The 24,085-nt window shown below is 42.5% G+C and overlaps 1 protein-coding gene and 1 non-coding gene across 2 annotated transcripts in view; one reads left to right on the top strand and one right to left on the bottom strand.

The window, feature by feature from the left end:
- Nucleotides 1-24,085, top strand: part of STK3 (serine/threonine kinase 3) — a 3,088,627-nt gene that overhangs the window by 1,930,768 nt on the left and 1,133,774 nt on the right. The gene's annotated exons all lie outside the window — the stretch shown is intronic.
- TRNAG-UCC lies at nucleotides 18,465-18,536 on the bottom strand. The gene has a single exon. It is a non-coding gene; the product is annotated as a tRNA-Gly (tRNA).

Raw genomic sequence — 24,085 nt, 5'->3', positions numbered from 1 at the left:
TGACTATAATCTCTGTTGGCATCACTTCCAGTGTATAGTTTATACATCGTCGGAAGGCAAGTTATTGGTTAATAATTTTTAAAATAGCTTGCAGGTTCATTTACGTAGGAGTATTATTTTTCCTGTTAACCAGACTGGTGTCTGTTCAGGGTGTGCATCTAAATAGTTCTTACACATGGCTAAGTCTTCATGTAAAGATGTTAATACTTTTTGCCAGAAGTTGAGTACTGCATATGGGCTTGGGGTTTTCCATTTAGGAGCTTTTTTTTAATTTTGTTTCAATCTCTCTGGCTGTTACTTCTTCCCATTTCATATCCTGTACATTTGAACTATTTCTTTCTTTCTTTTACTTCTATGCATTTAGCATCTTTGTTCTGTTCCACAGGGACTAAATAGGTATTTCAACAAAAATGTATCTATTTCTTCTTTTTTGGTGGTGTTTCAATTCCCTTTGCCATGTTTCCCAGTTCTCTATAAAACTTTTTTGGGTCATCAATAAATTGCTTATTTTGTACTTTTACTTTATATTTATAAGTTCATAGGAGGTTTACTAGGCTAGTGGCCCTAGAGCTTTTACAAGCCCAGTCATGTTAATCCCAAGTATCCCCATTTGTTCCTTTTTGGGTAGTTCGCCGAATGAATTTACAAACAGAGAGGTTCTGTGATCAATTCCCGCTACCCCGATCCATGAGGGACATGGGTGCCACCCTAGGAGCGAATTTACAGTCTCCCATCCAGTTATCTAGGTTGCATTTGAATAGGGTCAATGAGAAGCTTTGTTTTACATGAATAGGAAGTCTGCTTCAGAGAAGTTAGTCTCTGGGAGACTCATCTGTCTCTCCTGCATGATCTGTTAATGTCACAAACAATGTTGAGATCGTAGAGCGAGTGTCTCTTGAGCCATTTGATTTGCAGATGTACGACATTTCCGTTAGGGCAGGGTTGGAGATTGGTCTATAGGTCAGGCAGAAGTCATGTCTCTGCAGCTTGTAAGATGCAGAGTAAAGTGACAGGACTTTCAACCTATCCATGTAGGTCATGGCTTGGAGTCCTCTGTATTTTCTTAGTGTGAAACCTCTGATGCGTCTCCAGCTGCTGCAAGGTGTCTGATGAGGTACATTATACTCTATTAGTGGTCTGATGAGGGTCAAGTACAGTGGAGTTATTACATCCCTTGACCTGGATGCTATGCCCTTGCTTATGAGGTGCGCTATGTAGAAGGCTTTCCTTAACAGTGTGGAATCTTGGTGGTCAAAATTCAGATTGCTATCAACCTGTGTTCTCAAGTCTCGCATCACTGTGTTGGAACTCAGGGGTGGAGCTGTCAGTATTATAAGTTGTAGAGAATTCTGTTTTGTCAAAGGGAATAATAATGCATTTTTTTGCATTTAGTTTTAGACCATGACTTTGGCACGGATCATTTCTCTGTGTTAGCCCTTATTGTAGTATGTTGACATTGTTGGGGACTCAATGACTGCTCCCAGTTTGCCATCATCAGTGAACTTGGTGAGCCAAAGGCCGTCTACTTTGGCTTGGACTTCTGAGAAATAGATGCCAAGCTGTAATGGGCCCAGCACAGACTCCAGTGATGATGGGTTTACTGATGGAGGTGGAGTCACCAGTTTTGACAGTGTGTGTTCTGTCGGTGAGACAATTGGCTACCCATCTAATAAAGTAAGGGTTAATCCTTATCTGGGAGTGTTTCTCAATGATGTCAGAGTGGGAAATTGTGTTGAAGACCTTGGCAAGATCAAGATAGGCTGTGTCTTACCTTCATTCATGGCTTTGGTGATGTTCTCAAAGAAGTGTACCAGGTTTAATGAGCATGATCTACCCTTAACAAAGCCAAACTGGGTTGGGTCCAGCATTTGGAGGTCGCCTATGTCCTTGTTAAGGTCCATGATAATTTCCATGGCATTGTAGATGAGGCTGGTTAGACTTATGGGTCTGTAGTTCCCAGGGTCAGTTAATGGCCCCCTTTGTTCAGGGGGATTACTGCTGCTCTTCTCCATTCTGCAGAAACATAACCAGTTCTCAATTTATGATTAAAGAGAGCGCCAAGTGGGTCCACTAGGTCTTATTTTAGATTTAGTAAACAACTGGGATAATATCTGGTCCCGTTGAGGCTGTGTTTTTGGCCTTGGTGAGCACAGTGATGACCTGTTCTCTACAGATAATAGACAGAAGACTGGTGTCAGGTATGTTTTGGGATGTGGTAGGTGGGGATAGGGGGTGAAGTTTGCACTGAGTCAGTTAGCAGGTTGATAATATCTTCCGGTGTAGTATGAGTGATCCCATCTACAACCAGTTTGGCACATAGCTGGGCATTCCCTTTTAGACTTTGGACATAGTTAAAGAATGCCTTATGATTATCCTTGGCTAGGGATGTGATTTTAGTTTTGTAATTTGCTTTAGAAGACTTTACAAGATTTCTGAGTTTCCTGTTTAGACTTGTGAGGGAACGCTTCCTCTGCGGAGTGATATCCCTCTTGCTTTTGGACAACAGTTTCTTCCTCTTGTTATACAATCTATTTATACTTGAAGTCCACCACGGTGGCTTGTTTTTATGGGAAGACCTGATTTTGATCCGGTCAGGTACAGCAGAGTTTGTACAGGGCATTTACGTACACTTCTGCATAGTGATCATTGGTGTGTGCAATTGTGGGTGGTATGAATCTTTTTATACCATCACTTAGTACACTGTAGTTAGCTTTGGTGAAGTTTTTTTCATCATTTTTGTTCCTGTGAGGGTGTCAGTTCTAGCAGTTACTTCAGACGAGACTGATTTGTGGTCTGACCTAACCAGGGAGGGGTCACAAATGGGGAAGTACAGTGACCCCCCATTGTTGGTGAGTATTGTGTCCAGAACATTAGAGCCCCTAGTAGGGGTGTAGACTGTCTGTTCCAGAACATTTGTGTTAACAAAGTCCAGGAGCCTCTGAGCGAGCATGTTTTTACCCATGTATGTTCCCCAGTCTATGGAAGGCTAGTTGAAATCTCCCATGACTAGGGTGTTGAGCTGTAGGGCGAGGGATTCCATTAAATCGAGGTCGGTAGTGTGCTTATCCTGATTCATGGTGGGGGATTTATAGCGACCAGTGATGTGGTATGGTACTTTTCCAATAGTTAATTGGACATGGAGTAATTTGAGAGAGTCATGCTGTTTGACAAGTCTCAACATGTATTTGGTTTTAATGAAGATGAATACACCTACACCTTTGGTTCATTCATGCTCATTTTGAGGTCTGAACATGTGGAAGGCATTGTAGCCTTGTACAGCCAGCGTGCTGTCAGCAGCCTTGTACCAAGTGTCAGTAACTGGACAGACGTCAGTATCCTCCAAAGTGAGGAATGCTTCCAGGGAGTGTATTTTCATGTTAAACTTGTAACATTAAGCAACACGACCCTTTTTGTCCTAATTAGATTTTGTTACATTGTAAAATTTCTTCTTTTGACATTGCCTAAAAAAAACACTATGGGGAGGCAAGGGCCTTTGCCAGTATTCAAAAGTCGATGGGGGACAGGTGGAGACCATCTCAGCAAAGCAGCAAGATTTGTCTACCATATCCTCCCAGGCTGAGAGATAATTTATCCCCTGGACTGACATCAGAAGCTGAGCCAATTGTTGAAGTCGATAATTTTTGGTTTATTTTGTGGCATCATCCTGGGGGGAGGGTAGGATTAGCTTAGGGCTAGGGATATACTTGTCTGGGACACGTAATCGGAGAGTTCCATCATGTCCTCTTCATATAGTTCAGGGAGGTACGTCTCAAGTCATTCATTCCAACATGGACTATGACAGAGTCATAGCAGTACTTGTTATCTGCATGTCTTCTAAGTTTTTCTGCTTGTGTTGATATTTTTAGTTTATTATTTGTTATTAGTGCGCGATAGAGACTGATCTGTTCAGATACTGCACTTTGCTTTTATCACTTCTATCTTTCTGAGTATTTTTGTTGATCTGTTCCCTCTTCTATACTTTTCTAACAGTGACACCTCTTGTCTTAATTGCATTATAGATCTGAAGTAGTTAACTTCATTTGGTCTGCAACCTGTGGGAGATCCGAGCCGGCAGCTTTCCAAGCTTACAGATCTGAGCTCCAAGCTCCTCCCCTTACCCATAATGCCCTGCTACCTCCTTGTAACCCTCAGATCTCGTTTGCCGCGGTTTATGATAGCTTCTCAGAACGCGCTCCGAGTTGGTTTGTGAGTAAAATTAACAAAAGAATTAAAATATCTTTTATTTTTCCTATCTTTCCCTTGTACGCTTCTGTGTGTGTGAACCCCGGGTAGTTTATATTTAGTGGTTCTTATATTTAGTGTTTGTTAATCTAATCGTTTAGTCAGCTAGTTCCCCTCCCCCACTAGAGTGTGTGAAGGCGTGTGCTGTTTTCCTTTTTCTTATACCATGGCCGAAGGCCCTAAGGCCATTTTTTCGAAATGCACCGAGTGTGGTCATAAGCTGTTCCCAGCAGATGGCCACACTCTGTGTGTGTTGTGCCTGGGTGTGGAACACCTTTCCACAGGCTGCACTATTTGTGCAGCCTTTAATCCCAGAGCATTGAAAGACAGAAAGGCCAAGCTTATTTTGGCGGGCATTCTGCCACCAGAATCTACTTCGTCTTCTGCTGTGGTGCCAGCCGCCTCTACGGCTGCTCCACTTGCTACTTCCGATCCCCTGGCCGGGACTCACCCTCCCTCTTTGGTCCAGGAGGAAAGGGAGGGAAGAAGACTGGGAGAGAGAGAGAGAGAGAGAGAAACACCGCAGCCATAAAAGGCGGTCGGAGTCGACTCCCTCGGCTCCGCCATCTAAAGTCGTTGCTTCTCCCTTGAAGGTCTCCAGGTCTACCCCCTCTCTGCTCCGCTCCTCTAGTTTCTCCCCGGAGCCGGAGGAGGAGACCCGGTCACTTTCTAGGTCATCAAGGCGACCTTCCCGGCCGCCTTCGGTGGCCTCTAGTAGGTCTACTAGGAGCTTGTCGGACGCAGATATGGATCGGATGATGCATCAATTTTTGCAGGCTCAAATGCAGATGGGAGTGCTCGTGCTCCCCCCTCTGGGGAGGGAGGTCGACACCTTTTTTTGCCCCTATTGCTCCCTCTCCGAACCGCTTTCGGGTCTCAGAGCTGTCTGATCCAATTAGCTTCGAAGCCGGGGTGGGGTCTGCGCCGACAGCGTTTCCGTCTTCGGCGCCGACCATGCCCTCGGGTCTGTCGGATCCAGGCTTGTTGTCGGATCTGAGCTCTCGGAGCCGTGGGGTGGGCGTCTGATCCGGAGGGGCCAGTGGAACTTCGGCACCGTCCAGGTCGGGTCACACTACCCTTTCGGATCCGATCGGGTCGCCCTCGGCACCGGTCCATACGTCGGTGCCGAGGGAATGCTTTCTGATCCAAGGGAGAGCAGTTCACCATCGGCATTCGATGTAGTGGAGAGGGTCCTCTCGAGGGACTCCAGACCCCCGGTTCTTGCTTCGGACCAGCCCGTCGCTCCCATGCAGTTGAGCCTATCCTCCATCATCCGACCCCAGGGACAGCCTGTGCTTACGTCCCAGATGGTTCCCTTGGAGGAACAGGGCATTGTTGGTGAGGCCTCTTCAGACAGCCCCCCCCCCCCCAGGAGGTTCCTCACAAGTGGAAGTGCAAGAGGAGGCACTTGATCTCACCTGAGTCCATCACGGAGGGCACAGACTTGGAGGAAGGGGAAGGCTCCCCAAGATCACCCCCTGAAGACGTCTCCTTTCGAGACATCATGGAAATGTTACACATTAGGGGAGGGTGGTCCGCCCAAAAGCCTTCCTCGGATGAGTCCGTGTTTCTGGAGGCATTTGACGCAGGCCCATCTACCTCTTGGGTGACCCCCCCCCTCCTGCCGACCCCCTGGTAGATCTTATTACTACCAGGGCGTGGAAGGAGCTGGACACTGTGGAGCCGATCCCCAAACGTCCCGACAAAATACTAAGCCCCCCTCGGGCAAGGCATGTTGGAGTAAGGGTGCCCCTGTGGATGCTATGGTGGTGGCGGCGGCCACCAAGAAGGAACAAGCACAGGAGAGTTCCTCGGTACACCCTCCAGACAAGGACTGTCGGATGATGGACCGTTTGGGAAAGCGGATGATCTCTTCAGCGACCTTCTCTGTAAGGTTCACTAAATTATATGGCACATGTTATTCGACTCCAGCGTGACCTGATTAAGGAGTACGCTGGATCACCCCCAGAGTCCATGTCGGCCGAGGACAAGCGTATGTTCTCGTCCCAAATGGCCACTCTTAAATCAATCACCAACACATCCATGCGGCTCCTCTCCCATGCCACGGAGGGAGCGGCTAGGGCTAGCGGAACGGGCATGGTCTTACACAGACAGGCCTGGCTCCGTCTTTGAGATTTTGCAGAACCCTTCAAGGCGTCCTTCGCAAACGCTCCTTATGACGGTTAAACGCTCTTTGGCAAGTCCATCCGCGACATGCTTCTCCAGAGCGAGAAAGACGGGAAGACGTTGTCTGCCGTCGGGATCCGCTTCTCGGCTCCCCAAAGGTCCTATTCCAGGACCCAAAAGGGACAGAAGAAGATGTGGTTCCGGAAGACTCAACAACCCCGTTTTGCTCCGGAGACCTTGTCCTTCAGAGGCAGAGGAGGACAAGGTGGATGCCGGCCCAGAGGCAGAGGGGGCCCGAAGAACTTTGGGTCGAGAGAACCTTTCTCGGACCGACCCGCGCAGCAGCCCTGAGGGGTTGCCCGACTGCTCTTCTCTGGAGGCAGTTGGGGGGGCACTTCTCGGAACACCTAGCCAAATGGGAGTCCATCACCACAGATCGCTGAGTGCTCCGAATTGTATCCAGAGGATATTCAATCCCCATCTTAACCTCCCCTCCTCGATCAAGAGGAATCCCCGATGTCCCACCTGGTCAGAGGGATGCAGCAGCTATAGAAATTCAAGGGATGCTAAGAAAAAGAGCAATCCAGCCCGTCCCCCCAGAGCAGTCCGGATTGGTGTTTTACTCCAGGTTCTTTTTGGTGCCAAAAAAGACGGGGGACCTAAGACCCATACTCGACCTATCAACGCCGAACCTGTCAGTAACCAAAGAGAAATTCCGGATGGTCACTATTTAATCCATTCTCCCACTGTTACAGGAGAACGACTGGATGTGCTCAAAAGACCTCCAAGACGCGTACTACCACATTCTTATGGACAGACTATCCAGGAGGTTTCTCCGCTTTCGGCTAGGAACCAGTCATTACCAGTTCAGGGTCCTACCCTTCAGTCTCACCACAGCCCCCAGGGTGTTTACCAAGGTCATGGCAGTAGTAGCGGCCCACCTGAGGCTTCAGGGCATACAGGTCTTTCCGTACCTGGACGACTGGCTCCTTACCACCCCCACCAGGCATCAACTTTGCTCAAACAGAGATTACCTGTTACAACTAGCTCACCAACTAGGAATCTCAATAAACCTCAGGAAATCATCCCTGCAACTCACTCAAATTATGGATTTCATAGGGGCCAGGATAGACACGACACAATCCAGAATTTTCTTGACAACCGACAGGCTACGTAATCTTTGCCTCCAAATCTTGGACCTCTTACAGTCTCCTCGCCTCCTGCCATATTGGTCCTGAGGGCCCTGGGATCCATGGCGGCTGCCATCACTCTATCCCGTTAAGCCCTTCTGAAGATGAGACTCCTTCATTGGACTCTTCAAGTGCAATGGTCTACTCTTTTTCAACCCCTATCTACCCCTATTCTTCTCAGCAGGGTGTGCAAGGAGTCGCTTCTCTGATGGCTTCATTCCAAAGACCTCCGGGAAGGACGTCCTTCGGCCTACCTCCCCCACAAGTCACGGTGACCACGGATGCATCTCTCCTCGGGTGTGGGGGGCAGTGCAGGGGCAGATCCGTCCAAGGCACGTGGACTCCCAGACCTCACTGCATATCAATGTACTGGAGATGAGGGTGGTGCTTTTGGCGTTACAGGCTCTCCATCACCTTCTTCCTCCAGGTACGATTGCAATTCAATCAGACAACATGTCTGTAGTCTGGTACATAAACAAACAGGGGGGAACCAGATCCTATCCTCTTTGCAGGGAGGCCATGTCCCGTCGTGAGTGTCTGATCCAAGGGACAGCCGGGGGGTCCCCGAATTCGTCTCGGCAGGGGATCCAGGTTTCACCTGGAGGGGATCCCAGGGTCACACTACCCTTTCGGATCCGATCGGGTCGCCCTCGGCACCGGTCCATACGCCGGTGCCGAGGGAATGCTTTCTGATCCAAGGGAGAGCAGTTCACCATCGGCATTCGATGTAGTGGAGAGGGTCCTCTCGAGGGACTCCAGACCCCCGGTTCTTGCTTCGGACCAGCCCGTCGCTCCCATGCAGTTGAGCCTATCCTCCATCATCCGACCCCAGGGACAGCCTGTGCTTACGTCCCAGATGGTTCCCTTGGAGGAACAGGGCATTGTTGGTGAGGCCTCTTCAGACAGCCCCCCCCCCCCCAGGAGGTTCCTCACAAGTGGAAGTGCAAGAGGAGGCACTTGATCTCACCTGAGTCCATCACGGAGGGCACAGACTTGGAGGAAGGGGAAGGTTCCCCAAGATCACCCCCTGAAGACGTCTCCTTTCGAGACATCATGGAAATGTTACACATTAGGGGAGGGTGGTCCGCCCAAAAGCCTTCCTCGGATGAGTCCGTGTTTCTGGAGGCATTTGACGCAGGCCCATCTACCTCTTGGGTGACCCCCCCCTCCTGCCGACCCCCTGGTAGATCTTATTACTACCAGGGCGTGGAAGGAGCTGGACACTGTGGAGCCGATCCCCAAACGTCCCGACAAAATACTAAGCCCCCCTCGGGCAAGGCATGTTGGAGTAAGGGTGCCCCTGTGGATGCTATGGTGGTGGCGGCGGCCACCAAGAAGGAACAAGCACAGGAGAGTTCCTCGGTACACCCTCCAGACAAGGACTGTCGGATGATGGACCGTTTGGGAAAGCGGATGATCTCTTCAGCGACCTTCTCTGTAAGGTTCACTAAATTATATGGCACATGTTATTCGACTCCAGCGTGACCTGATTAAGGAGTACGCTGGATCACCCCCAGAGTCCATGTCGGCCGAGGACAAGCGTATGTTCTCGTCCCAAATGGCCACTCTTAAATCAATCACCAACACATCCATGCGGCTCCTCTCCCATGCCACGGAGGGAGCGGCTAGGGCTAGCGGAACGGGCATGGTCTTACACAGACAGGCCTGGCTCCGTCTTTGAGATTTTGCAGAACCCTTCAAGGCGTCCTTCGCAAACGCTCCTTATGACGGTTAAACGCTCTTTGGCAAGTCCATCCGCGACATGCTTCTCCAGAGCGAGAAAGACGGGAAGACGTTGTCTGCCGTCGGGATCCGCTCGGCTCCCCAAAGGTCCTATTCCAGGACCCAAAAGGGACAGAAGAAGATGTGGTTCGGAAGACTCAACAACCCGTTTTGCTCCGGAGACCTTGTCCTTCAGAGGCAGAGGAGGACAAGGTGGATGCCGCCCAGAGGCAGAGGGGCCCAAGAACTTTGGGTCGAGAGAACCTTTCTCGGACCGACCCGCGAGCAGCCCTGAGGGTTGCCCGACTGCTCTTCTCTGGAGGCAGTTGGGGGCACTTCTCGGAACACCTAGCCAAATGGGAGTCCATCACCACAGATCGCTGAGTGCTCGAATTGTATCCAGAGGATATTCAATCCCCATCTTAACCTCCCCTCCTCGATCAAGAGGAATCCCCGATGTCCCACCTGGTCAGAGGGATGCAGCAGCTATAGAAATTCAAGGGATGCTAAGAAAAAGAGCAATCCAGCCCGTCCCCCCAGAGCAGTCCGGATTGGTGTTTTACTCCAGGTTCTTTTGGTGCCAAAAGACGGGGGACCTAAGACCCATACTCGACCTATCAACGCCGAACCTGTCAGTAACCAAAGAGAAATTCCGGATGGTCACTATTTAATCCATTCTCCCACTGTTACAGGAGAACGACTGGATGTGCTCAAAAGACCTCCAAGACGCGTACTACCACATTCTTATGGACAGACTATCCAGGAGGTTTCTCCGCTTTCGGCTAGGAACCAGTCATTACCAGTTCAGGGTCCTACCCTTCAGTCTCACCACAGCCCCCAGGGTGTTTACCAAGGTCATGGCAGTAGTAGCGGCCCACCTGAGGCTTCAGGGCATACAGGTCTTTCCGTACCTGGACGACTGGCTCCTTACCACCCCCACCAGGCATCAACTTTGCTCAAACAGAGATTACCTGTTACAACTAGCTCACCAACTAGGAATCTCAATAAACCTCAGGAAATCATCCCTGCAACTCACTCAAATTATGGATTTCATAGGGGCCAGGATAGACACGACACAATCCAGAATTTTCTTGACAACCGACAGGCTACGTAATCTTTGCCTCCAAATCTTGGACCTCTTACAGTCTCCTGCGCCTCCTGCCATATTGGTCCTGAGGGCCCTGGGATCCATGGCGGCTGCCATCACTCTATCCCCGTTCGCCCTTCTGAAGATGAGACTCCTTCATTGGACTCTTCAAGTGCAATGGTCTACTCTTTTTCAACCCCTATCTACCCCTATTCTTCTCAGCAGGGTGTGCAAGGAGTCGCTTCTCTGATGGCTTCATTCCAAAGACCTCCGGGAAGGACGTCCTTTCGGCCTACCTCCCCCACAAGTCACGGTGACCACGGATGCATCTCTCCTCGGGTGTGGGGGGCAGTGCAGGGGCAGATCCGTCCAAGGCACGTGGACTCCCAGACCTCACTGCATATCAATGTACTGGAGATGAGGGTGGTGCTTTTGGCGTTACAGGCTCTCCATCACCTTCTTCCTCCAGGTACGATTGCAATTCAATCAGACAACATGTCTGTAGTCTGGTACATAAACAAACAGGGGGGAACCAGATCCTATCCTCTTTGCAGGGAGGCCATGAGAGTGTGGGAATGGACGATCTCCACCAACCTCTTTCTCATAGCAATGCACATTCCGGGTCGGTCAAACATCTTGGCAGACAGGTTGAGTCGAACGATCCTCTCACCTTATGAGTGGTCTCTGAACCCAACAGTTGCGAACCAAATATTCCTCGCTTGGGATCAACCTTGCTGCGATCTCTTCGCTTCGCCTTCAAACACAAATTGCAGCGAGTTCTTTGCTCTGATTCCCCCACCAGGGGAAGCCCCCAGAGAAGCTCTAGTTCATGTTTGGCCATCCGGTCTTCTGTATGCTTATCCCCCTCTTCCTCTGATGACCAAATTCCTACAGAAAGCTCATCGGTTGGGGAGCAGAGTTATCCTCATAGCCCCATTCTGGCCTCGCCAGACTTGGTTCCCTTACTTTTACGGTCTCATCTAATACATCCTCCCTGGATCTTAGATCCAAGTCCGGATCTGATTTCCCATTCCCTGGGGCTCAAGACCCCCGACCTGGGTAATCTCAAGCTCTCAGCTTGGTTGATCCAGTTCCCCTAATGGCTAGGACTCCCGGATTATCCTCCTCAGTTAAGGCCATCCTAATGGCCGCTCACAAACCATTCACCAGAAAGATCTACAAGAGTAATTGGAAACTGTTTTCCCTTTGGGCAGAGATGATGAATCTAGATCCTTTCACGGCCCCCGTCCCAGTAGTCCTTGACTATCTTTCACATATTTTTCAGCAGGGAGCTAGTGCGTCCACTATTAAAGTCCAGTTGGCGGCTATCTCCCACTATCACTTTGGTAACAGCTCAGGACCTCTGGCTTCATCCAAGATCTGTAAATCATTCATGAAAGGAGCCTTCTTATTAAGACCCCCGATCAGAGATGCAGTACCTCCATGGGATCTTACCATAGTTCTTCATGCTTTAACTGGGCCCCCATTTGAACCGGCGGCCACAGTGGAATTAAAGTATGTATCTTGGAAGACAATCTTCTTGATTGCCATTACTTCTGCCAGGAGACTTTCAGAGCTTCACGCTCTTTGCTGTAAGCCACCATACATCATCTTTCATAAGGACAGGGTCTCCCTCAGGACTAATCCCTCTTTCATGCCCAAAGTCTCTTCAGAGGCCAATATCAATCAGTCTATCAATCTATCGGTCTTCTTTCCAAATTTTCAGAATAAAGGAGAGTACAGACTCCATTGTTTAGATGTTCACAGACAGCTACGTTTCTACCTGAACAGAACAGCAGATATCAGGAAATCTGACCAACTTTTTGTGTCCTTTGCAAAATCACGTTTTGGGAAGCGAGTCACTAAAGTTACATTAGCTAGATGGATCTCCCAATGTATCCTCCTCGCCTACAAAAGTTCTGGTCGTCCTGAGCCCCTAAAAGTGCGAGCCCATTCTACACGATCCATGGCTACCTCTGCTGCATTTTGGTCAAGGGTCTCTTTAGATGACATTTGTGCAGCAGCAACTTGGGCTTCTTCACATACCTTCATTTCACACTATAAATTGGATCTCATATCCAGAGGACGCGCTTCTTTTGGCTCCGCAGTGCTCCAAAATATCCTTCCATAAGGGCCTCCCAAGTTTCTGGTAGCTGGGGACTCTGTCCCACAGGTTGCAGACCAAATGAAGTTAACTACTTCAGATAAAGAAGTTATGTACTCACCGTAACGTTCCATCTGAGTAGGTAACTTCATTTGTCTGCAACCGGCCCTCCCTCCTTCCCCCGGACCTATGGTTTGCTAGTTACGAGCCTGTGTATACCTTGTTCAGTCCTCACCATTGCAAAGTGATAAGGATTACTAGGTTATAGAAACTTTCTTTTGCCTTCTCTGGCAAACTCGATCTGAGGGTTACAAGGAGGTAGCAGGGCATTATGGGTAAGGGGAGGAGCTTGGAGCTTGGATCTGTAGGCTTGGAAAGCTGCCGGCTCGGATCCGAATCGGATCCAATACCCACAGGTTGCAGACAAATGAAGTTACCTACTCAGATGGAACGTTATGGTGAGTACATAACTTTTTTCTCTATTCAGTACTTCCATGATGGCATCCGATTTATCCTCTTCCATTCCCTTACTACCCTGTGTTTTTTTGGTAAGACTTTATCCATTAATTTAGCTGCACAGTAGTATATTCTGTTTACTTCTGTTATATCGCATGAATCTCTATGGACAGTACTAATTACTGCGTTCATTTGTTTTATCAAACTTCTCTTTTTTTTTTTTTTTTTTTTTTTTTTAACTTCTACATTACTAATCTTCTGTTCTACATTTCCTCTTTGTGATCTTATTTTTTATTGTGAATTTTTCCATATCTGGATGCCTTTGCCTGCATTTCTCTTCAAATATCTTTGGGGCTGCCTTTTTGTGTTGATTAATTTGGCTTTCCCCTTTGCATAAATATTGTACCATATCAGATCTCTTTCTTTTCCATGTCCATATTTCTTTTTTTTATACCATTCAAAAGTCTCTAGATTTTTTTTTATATTTCCACACTTCCTCAGATGCGTCTTTTTTCCAAACACTTCAAAATTTTGTGGGCTATAGAATGTTTTTCATAAATCTGTTGTATTAATGAGTGCAAATTTTTTTGTTTGAAGTTTCTGATAGTTTGTCTAGTGGAAGCATTTTTCTTTCCTATAATTTTTCTCTTAATCTTTTCGCATGTCTTCTGTCTGGAATTTCAGGGCCATTTGCATAATAGTAACAATACATAATTTCTTTATCCTCATTAGTCCACTCCGTCATTATAGCTCTTTTTTGGCCCATCACTTTTTGTGATTTTTGTGGATTGCTACTTCCTTCTACAACAGGAGGGCCATCCTCCCCCTTGGCCTGGCCTAGCCCCGTTGTAGGAATGTTTCCATGTCTTGAGGATTCTACACTGTTATTTTTTCCAGTCCTGGCAGTAGTGCGCCTACCAGGATTGGGAACTTTTTATCCTGGGTCTTGTGCACCCAGCTATCGTTTTTATTTTTTAACCTACTTCTGTCCATGATAAATGTTATGTAAAATACAGTCTATATGTCAGTGCCATTTTGGTGAAATTTTGTGAAAAACAGGTCCACCTTGTGAAGGCACTCACAAAACTTGAGGATGAATTCAATTCCAGCAGTACTACTCTCCTTTGCTTGCTGACTTCTGTTTTTTTTTTTCAGACCCCAATCTGCTGCATAGTTTGATGATTCTCTGCTACTCTTTGACACTCCAGAACATGCGCAGAGGTAGTTGTCTCTAAATGCCCTATATCTTAAGTTCTTCTCTTAAATATCTATGAGTTCAAATATTTTAATCCTTAATAATAACTTATATTTTGACATCCATGGATGCCCTTGATATATATCCATTATACACTTTCCAATTTTCTTCGGTTTGATTTCTTGTAAGGTTTCCATATTATTGTTCATTACTGGAATTTGGGTCTAATGTAACTTACGATCAACAATTTCATCATTTATTTCCTTGTACAACTAATAGTTTTATAACTATTATTAACAAATTGATTGATTATGCTCAGAATAACTCAAAGCTGGATCTACCCTTATGCCCAGGTTGTTAAATGGATCTACAGTTTCAAACACTGTGCTGCATTAAGTATTGACCCTCCAGTGTACGTCTCTGTCATCTCATATGCTTAGTTTTTGATGTGTTTATCAGCGTATTATTCTTCTGTGCCCAAATGGCCAATTTAGGCAAGTCCTTTTGCAGGCATGTCCCAGCTGTAACAGATACAATCAGTTTACCCGTTTCTACACCTCACATAAAAGATAGATCTGAAGGATACAACCTAGACAAGTAAGGGCCCAGGACCTGTGAGACACCCTAACTGTAACCTAGAATTTTATCTGTCCATTTGCTGTGTGATACCTGCAGTGTCCTGTTTGTAGGTCATGCAGCAAATCCTTTTTGTCAGTATTACAGTAATACCTAGCTCTGACATTTTGATCAGTTTTTGATAGGGTCCTACACAAAGCACTGACATTAAGTCAATATAAATAACATCACAGCACAATGTTTCATTTATAGCTCTTACATTATTATAGAACATCATGCTGTAGGTATATTTTCAGCACATGGTTTCGAGTCCCACTCTTTGCAATTCTGACAGTAATTTTTCCACAGCAAAAAAGTAAAGATTAAGATCTATATGACTTTGGGTTTGTCCTATTCCCCTTTCCATTAAAGATTGGTTTTACAAGTATTTATTTTCCATTTTGAGGAATTTTCCCATACTTAAATGACCTAGTAAGTAACATATATAATGTTGCTGTTAGGGTCATGCTAAAGTCAGGTCATTACTACCACTTCTGTCTCCTCTCTGCACTTTGTGTGGGTCCAGATTGCTTAGCTCTTTTCAATATAGGCTAATTTAATTTCAACATCTGAACTTATCTTTGTTACTAGCACAATTTATCACCTCCCTTTGTGGAGCTAAACTGTTATGCTTAACATTTTGTAAATCTTTCTGTAATCTGTTGTATTTGTGAATACAGTGGCTATAAAAATTGTACACACCCCTCTTAAAATGCCAGGTTTTTTGTGATATAAAAAAATGAGACCACAATAAATCATTTCCAAACTTTTCCCACCTTTACTGTGACCTATAACCTGTACAATTCAATTGAAAAACAAACAACTCTGTTAGGGGAAAAACATAAAAAATAAAAAATGTACGATACACTGGTTGCATAAGTGTGCACACCCTTAAACTAATACTTTGTTGAAGCAACTTTTGATTCAATTACAGCATTCGGTCTTCTTGGGTACACACTTGCCAACAATTAAAGATGCTCTGATTAACCCCAAATAAAGTTCAGCTGTCCTAGTAGGATTTTTCTGACATTTACTCAGTTGCCTGCTGCAGCAAAAGCCATGGTTCGCAGAGAGCTTACAAAGCATCAAAGGGATCTCATTGTTGAAAGGTATCAGTCAGTAGAAGGGTACAAAAAAAATTCCACAGCATTGGATATACCATGGAACACAGTGAAGGCAGTCATTAAAAAGTGGAGAAAATATGGGACAACAGTGACGTCCCTCCAAAATTGATGAAAAGACAAGACGAAAACTGGTCAGAGAGGCTGCCAAGAGAATACAGCAACACTGATGGAGCTGCAGGAATTTCTGGCAAGTACTGGTTGTGTACTACATCTGACAGCAATCTCCCGTATTCACCATATGTCTGGACTATGGGGTAGGATTGCAAGATGGAAGCCTTTTCTTACACAGAAAAACATCCAGGCCCATCTAAAATTTGCAAAACAATACATCGTCTCCCAAAATCATGTGGTAAAATCTGTTATGGTCTGATGAGACCAAGGTTGAACTTTTTGGACAATTCCAAAAGGTACATTTGGAGCAAAAACAATACTTTGCATCACCAAAAGAACACCATCCCCACGGTTAAGCATGGTGGTGGCAGTATTATGCTTTGGGGGTTGCTTTTCTTCAGCTGGAACTGGGGCTTTAGTCAAGGTGGAGGGAATTATGAACAGTTCCAAATACCAGTCACTTTTGGCCCAAAATCTTCAGGCGTCTGCTAGAAAGATGATGAGGAATTTCACCTTTCAACACTACAATCACACTAAGCATACATTCAATAAAAGAATGGCTTCACCAGAAGAACATTAAAGTTTTGGAATGGCCCAGCCAGAGCCCAGACCTAAATCCAATAGAAAAGCTGTAGGGTGACCTGAAGAGGGCTGTGCACAAGAAATGCCCTTGCAATCTGATAGATTTGGAGTGCTTTTGCAAGGAAGAGTGGGCAAATATTGCCAAGTCAAGATTTGCCATGCTGATAGACTCCTACCCAAGAAGACTGAATGCTGTTAATTAATTCAAAAGTTGCTTCAACAAAGTATTAGTTTAACGGTGTGCACACTTATGCAACCAGCTTATTGTACTTTATATATATATATATTATATATATATATATATATATATATATATATATATATATATATATATATATATATATATATATATATATATATATATATATATATATATATATATATATATATATATATATATATATATATATATATATATATATAACCCCCCCCCCCCCAACAGATTTGTTTGTTTTTCAGTTGAATTGTGCAATTATTGGTCACATTAAACGGTGGGAAAAGTTTTGAAATTATTTATTGCGGTCTTTTTTTATATCACAAAAACCTGGCATTTTTTTAAAGGGGTGTGTACACATTTTATATCCACTGTGCATTTTACAATCTGTACACATTTTATCAATTTGTACATGAAATGTATCTATAAAATGGCTTCTTACTATGTCCAATATCATTATATAAGTTTTCAAAATGTTTCTGATCTTGTTTCACACTACTTAATTTGTCTGTCCAGTTCATTTATTCCACTTTTTTAAGTTATACTTCAACCTCATTTCCATTTCTTATAAAAGCATACCCTTTTGACTTTGTGTGCCTAGATCCTGATGTTATACATTTTTGATGTTTTGTATTCAAATAACGCCCCTTTAAAACTTGCCACATTTCATTTGCAGTTTTTCCACTGAATACATCACTCCAGTTAGTTTTACATAGTACCTGTTTTGCTTCCATATAGTCTGCTGTTAATATTCTCGGTGTTGATTTATATTTCATTTTGGCAGAATTAAATAGCAGTAATTTAAGCTTTATAACTCCATGATTACTACACATCAGTGGTGGTAAAACTTTACATGAAGTAACTGTCTTTTCCTTAGGAACACAAACAATGCCCAGTATGTACCATATTTTGGTAGATTTGTTTATAATCTGCAAAATTTGCTGTTCCTGAACATACATTGTAAAAGCTTTCCTTATTGATGTGTTACTGAATTAATACCATTCCAGTCTGTTCTTGTAAATTTAACTCACAAGCTACTACTCTTTCCCGTCCTGTGTTTCATGCAAGAAGTGAATACATTCCTCTTGGTCATAACCTCTTGACTTTGGTGGTCTATACACACCAACAATTTATCTGTTCCAGGGTTGTCCTAATTGTTGCCGTTACACAATCTACAGCATTAGTGTTCTAACCAAACAGATAGTAATCATAGGTCTGAAAATCTTTATCCATTTCATAACACCTCCACCCTGATTTTCTGTTAGAATGTCTATTACAGTAAACAGATTTCTGCCTTGGCATAACTGGTTTCCAGTCATTGTTCTTTAACTATGTTTCACAAATAACAACAACATGAGTTTTGTGTGAATTTCGGAAATTTTCCAATAAAAAAATATTACTAATGCTCCTAGCATTAACAATCAGCACAGATATGTCAAAGTGTGCATATATCCACCAGTGGACTTCATCCTAAGTACATCTGTACCCAAAATTAGCCCTGCATGTTATACACATATCAAGGTTTTAAAATGTCTTTTTATTCATGTAGGAATTTACCCCAAAAATCTTTTCATTTGCACTGACCTAACTTTCTGTTCTGTATGTGATTTGTGACAAATACATCCTAACACCTGTACAAGCTATGTCATGTAAGAGGGATGCAAGTTCATAGAATAGTACTAAGATTTCTTGCATTGCATTGGCCGGGAATCGATCCCGGGTCAACTGCTTGGAAGGCAGCTATGCTCACCACTGTACCACCACTGCTACTCTACTAACAGAGTCCTTGAAGATATCATTTGTGCCAGCATGAATAAAAACAGCTCTGTACTTCCTTGCATTAAGGTATTCTAAGGCTCTACTCGCATCCTGTATTTATGTAAGTATCAGTTCCTCAAATAATTGAATCTCCAATTACTAGTATATTATTTCTGACCAGATTTAAAGAATCTCCCACTTCTGTTTCATTAATGTCTACTCTGTACACTATTGTAAAGGAAATGATCTTCATCACTGTTTGCCTTATTAATCTCACAGTTTTCACTGCTTATTTCATTTGCAAGCATGCAGTTCTCATCCACAGCTTGTGTCATGTCATCAGCTTTGGTTATTTATTTATTTAATTTATTTATTTTACATTTGTTTACCAGGAAAGTCCGACTGGGCACATGTCCTTTTTCAGCAGAGGCCTGGGGAGAAAAGCTCCACATACAAAACAATATAGAACAAATTACAAGGCAATTATACAACACAGGTTAGCTACAGTTGTAAAGCATCAGCAAGGTACATTCTGATAAAAAATACAGTTGGATAGTCACAGTAAAGCTACACGTAATGTACAATATTGAACAGTTACAGGACAATTATAAAATACATGGTAGATACATTTGAAAAGCATCATCAAAGTACAGTCTAGTAAAAATACATTCGGATAATCACAGCAAAGTTACAGTTGATAAAGGAATTACAAGTCAGTTGTTAAAACACTGGATCTCCAGTGTCATCAGGTGTTGCCTTTATGTATACATAACCTTTAGTGCACTGGGGAAGATGCTTAATCTTTAGCAAGTCAGTAATGGTAAACTCATTTAAGGAATCCATTCTCAGCTGTAAACAATTTTAAAAGAAAAATCAAAAATAAGTGACCACCGACTTCAAAGAAATGAAAACAATTAGCAAATTAAGTCAGTGTATGAATAAATCACACAAACAGTAAGTTAATATTAAATTAAGTGCACTGATCTAACCTTATACAAAGGAAAAGTAGTCACCGTGACTTACTCTACCAGTTGTCAGTCACATTAAAATGAGGGATGTCTTTTAGATTATGCACAGTTTTTGCTGCTCACTATTGCTCCCTGTCTCACCTAGTTGCAACAGTAAAAATCAGAGATAAAAAATCAAATAAAAAAAAATCAAAATAAGTCTCGTACCAGCGAGTCCTGTAATAAATCACAAACCAGCACTGTATGGTTTCATATAAGCTCTTAAGTGTCCTGTCAACAGTATTTGTGAATTTGTAACTGGCGATACCTCTTGGGATATAGTGTTTGCATGTCTACAGGCTATCCCTTTCTTCCTTCAAACTGTGAAAACCAAAGGTAAAAAATAAAATATAAATCCAAATAAATCTTCGTGTTTACAGTCTAACAAACAGTGAAAATCAGAGGATGAACTGAGCAGCAATAATGTACTTAATAGGCTTGGACACCAAAAAGTATCTGACATTGTGCATTGGGAATTTATGAAATATTTTTTGAGGTGTTTAGGTTTCCACAGATTTGGACATAGGTTCATAGATAATTGACATTTAATGTCTGTACAGGAGCTCAAGCTAGGGCAACATATGGTGCTGAGCTGTCTAAAGCATTTAGCCTTACAAGAGGAACTAGACAGTGCTGTCCACTTTTCACCGTTTGCTTTGTATATAGAACTGTTACTTAGAAACATAATGCAATTAATATAATTGGACAAAAGTGGAGAAATACTAATGAGAAAATATCACCCTTTGCGGCTGTAAATATTGTGTGTTATCTGTCCAGAACATGTTATAAAAATTATATTTGCTAAGCAGAAATGTTGTACTTGTATAACAAGTTCTAATGTAAATGAAGCAAAAACAAAGGCTGTAGTAAAGAATTATGTCCCAGCATACTTCATCATAGTTGGTGAGCAAGCAGCTGTAGAAATATGAGGAGAAATTATACACAGTACTATAGAAATTACTGTTTGAAGACATTAAGAATAAGATGCTAGCAATTATGATTTATTTCCACTGGTCCCTTATAGGCTTGTATGCATCAACCAATCGATCAAGTAGAAGAATATGACCAAGGAAATTAAGGAGTTTTTTGGTGGAGGGATAGCGAGAGAGAGAATGTGTTTAAGGGGGAATTTAACACTGACAAAATAGGGTGGTTTAACACAACCTAATTTGAAAACCAAGCAGTTTAGGTTAATATGTTTGATTCAAGACTCAAAGTATATGCACTAAAGAAACTACGTTATAGGCATAGTACCCAATGAGGCAACTACAGGATCATACATGGGCATTTGGGAGAATTAGAAAAGGAATATGAAGAGCATTATGTAGAGCTTTGTATATGTAAAACTATTAATCTTGTTTTCACTTTAAAGGACGTTAGACCTTGGAAACATAGAACACCAACAATAGGCTATCTTGTATATAGTAATAAGAAAAAACTGTAGAAAATGTAATGCCCATTTGGAAAAGAAATCACACAACCAATATTTTGAGAGCAGATGAAAAGAGAAGTTAATGTAATAAAATGGAATGCAGACAAACTTTTGAGTTATTGAAATCAGACCAATTTGCATATACAGGTCTAGTTTTAGAGATTAAAGGAAAGTATGCAGAGCGTGGATAGAAAATGTATTAACCGACAGTAGTAGGTTTTATAACAGAGGCTAGAATAGAAATGGCAGACCAGAAAAGAGCAGGTAGTAGAGCATGTCAGGCAACATTAAATTTGATATGATAGTACAGTATATAATTAAAAGTAGCACATTGTGAGTGAATAGAGATACTACAGATCAGTTGACTGAAATGTCTTATCCCTAGATACGTAAATAAATCTGGAAAATTTAAAATTTTTGTGGACATATTTACACAAATATTTCTATACCTCTGTAAAATATGAAAGTGTTCCCGTTGACAAGAGGTATATGTTGGAGATGATGGTTCATAAAGAGGTTCTTAGAAGCATATATTTTAGAACATGCCAAGTTGTTTCATTGCAAAAATGACTTGAATAATGTATGAAGTCTTATATTTGGAATAGAGTTTAACCTCCGTATGGAGATATTCTTGAGTTGGTGTAAAACAATATGTGCTAAGGTGGCAACAATATTGCTAACTTTTATTTTAATGGTGGCTAAGAAAACCATAACCAGAAAATAGAAAACCAGTGACAAAACATCAGTAAATAAGGTAAAAAAAAAGATGATTACCTGTATTAAAAGCATGTAGCTAAGAACTATTAGAAACAGAACTCCCTGGTTAAAAAAATGGGCTGTATGGGCTATACAAGATTCTGTACTGGAAACTGAGATTGAAGAGAATGCTATCATGAAACAAAAGCACCTTAGATGTAGATCTGTTTAAAGAAAGCTGACTGTAGTATAATGTAGGAAATCTCTGGTCCAATTGTTTAGATTTGTAATGTAGTGATAATAAAATATATGTGAATAGTTACTCTGTGCATTTTAATATTTTTTGTTTAAGGAGCAGTGTTAAATCAATCTGCACATCAAGTAGATACCAAAAGTTGTTTGTGAAATATGGGTTTACATGCTTAACCAAGACAAGTTGTTGAAGGCTGCATGTAAGCACCAATTGTCTGATTAGAGGCTAGAGTATTATAAAAACATATGTTATAGCAGCAAATAGTACTGAAATAATGAGTGCACCATGCATGGGGTTATGCAGTTTTGTAAAAATGAATATGTGATATATAAGAAAATGTTGCTTAAAAAATCAGATGTGGTAGATTCATAGGTTTCAGTACCATGCTGTCTTATTTAAAAAAGAAAGAAAAGAGGAAAAAAATAATACTTCAGGAGAAAATTACGTCCCATATCTCTTCTGCATGTGTTCTCCCTGTTGTAAAGCTATACAATTGATTTTTTTATATCAGTCCTGCAGGGCTGGTAACCTTAGGCAAGTCACTTTTCTGTGTACTGGGTTTATATAATTCCTATTCTTTACTTGATAAAGATGGTGCTGTTTTCTCCAGGCTACAGCAGGTATATGAATGTAGGGGGGGGCATGCCACCCTGCAACAACAGATTTTCACTGACTGACTTTTTTAATGTTGATTTTATTTTGAAGTGTCACTGTTTTGTGCACATAAATGTATTGGTCACGTAAGAATTGCATTTCTGTATTTTTCTAATGGCTTCCACTCTTCTTAAGCTGAAATATATGGAGTTCCTGATGTGTACTCTTGAATCTATGAACAGTGCCCGTACTGTCAAAAGGTTGACCATTTAGACGTTAATTTATTTATTTTGAATTTGTTAATTGAGCTTGAGCACTGATCCGATGAACTGATTTCAGTATCGGCCCAAGGAAAACACAATAGTCACACAAAAATATTTAGAGTGAATGACTAAATGCAATATATACATGTATACAAAGTGAATATCACAGTTGGCTTTAGAGAATAAAGACAATAGATAAAGGACATTATATACAGATTGAGTAACACAGAATATATGCATGCATTATATTTAGAGTGGAAATCAGAAAAGTCTTGTTGAAAAAATCAAAAATAGAGCCAGAGTAAGGTCTGTAGATGGAAGGGACTGAAGAGGTTAAGTGATCTGACTAGAGGTGTACCAGTTGCATTTTCTTAGAGCCTTGAAATGTGCTTTTATTTCTGAATAGAAAATGGGGTAAGTCGAAAAAATATTGAATCTGAAAGAGTAAAAAAAAAACAGGGGACATGCCTCCCCTGCTCCTTATATATACTAACTCTGAGATCGCACTGCAACAGGGAAAGAGCAAATATCTAGTGATCTTACACAGCCAAATACAGGCAGAATTCAAAAGTCAGTTTTCAAACTATTTTACTGGCATTTCAAGTGCTTGAATTTTTGATAGCAAAATCACTTGACAGGAGCTCAGAATGTCAGTGGTGTGTGCTTCATTCTTATTGTATGCAGACCACACTGATGTGGCTTTTACTGGGCATAGCAAATGCATTTTAAAGGCTGAGGGTAGAGGGATTTGTGGTTTCTTTACTTTCAATGTTAAATCATGAAACTTCTTGTTCTTTATTCTCATGAATGCATTGGGTGATATTTTCATTTATTTGACCACACCAGATTAGCTCCTATTGGCAGAACTCATTATGTTCTTGTATTTTATTTAAAACCTATAAAATATTTAAATGTTTTACTTTTAATTGCTTTGGATAAAGGTTTGTACGGTAAACTTTTTAGCAGTACTTAATAGCTATCATTTTCTCTGTTACCATTCAAGCTGGGTTTGATGCTTTTTAGACTGAGGGAATTTATTATGGTTTTTGGGGTCTGCTGTGATACCTTGAAGCCCAGCTTCTCTAAACACACATTCTTGGCCTTAATTGCACAAAACTAATTTGTTTCATATATAGCCTGAGCACAAGTGTGTACAGACAAGTCTATTTTATGTAATAATAGCAGCTAAAAATTTAGAAAAAAAGTGAGATACTTTTCTATATCCACTGTCTAGGGGAGCATCTGCCCCCACACCCCTTTTCATTTATTATTTGTTTTTTTTTTTTTTTTATTAACTTCTCCAAGTCTTTTGG

The sequence above is a fragment of the Protopterus annectens genome, chromosome 3.part0 (genome assembly GCF_019279795.1).
Source record: "Protopterus annectens isolate FY-2018-M chromosome 3.part0, PAN1.0, whole genome shotgun sequence".
NCBI lineage: Eukaryota > Metazoa > Chordata > Ceratodontiformes > Protopteridae > Protopterus > Protopterus annectens.
The sequence above is the reverse complement of the archived record's forward strand: the minus strand, read 5'-3'. Positions and strand labels throughout refer to the sequence as shown.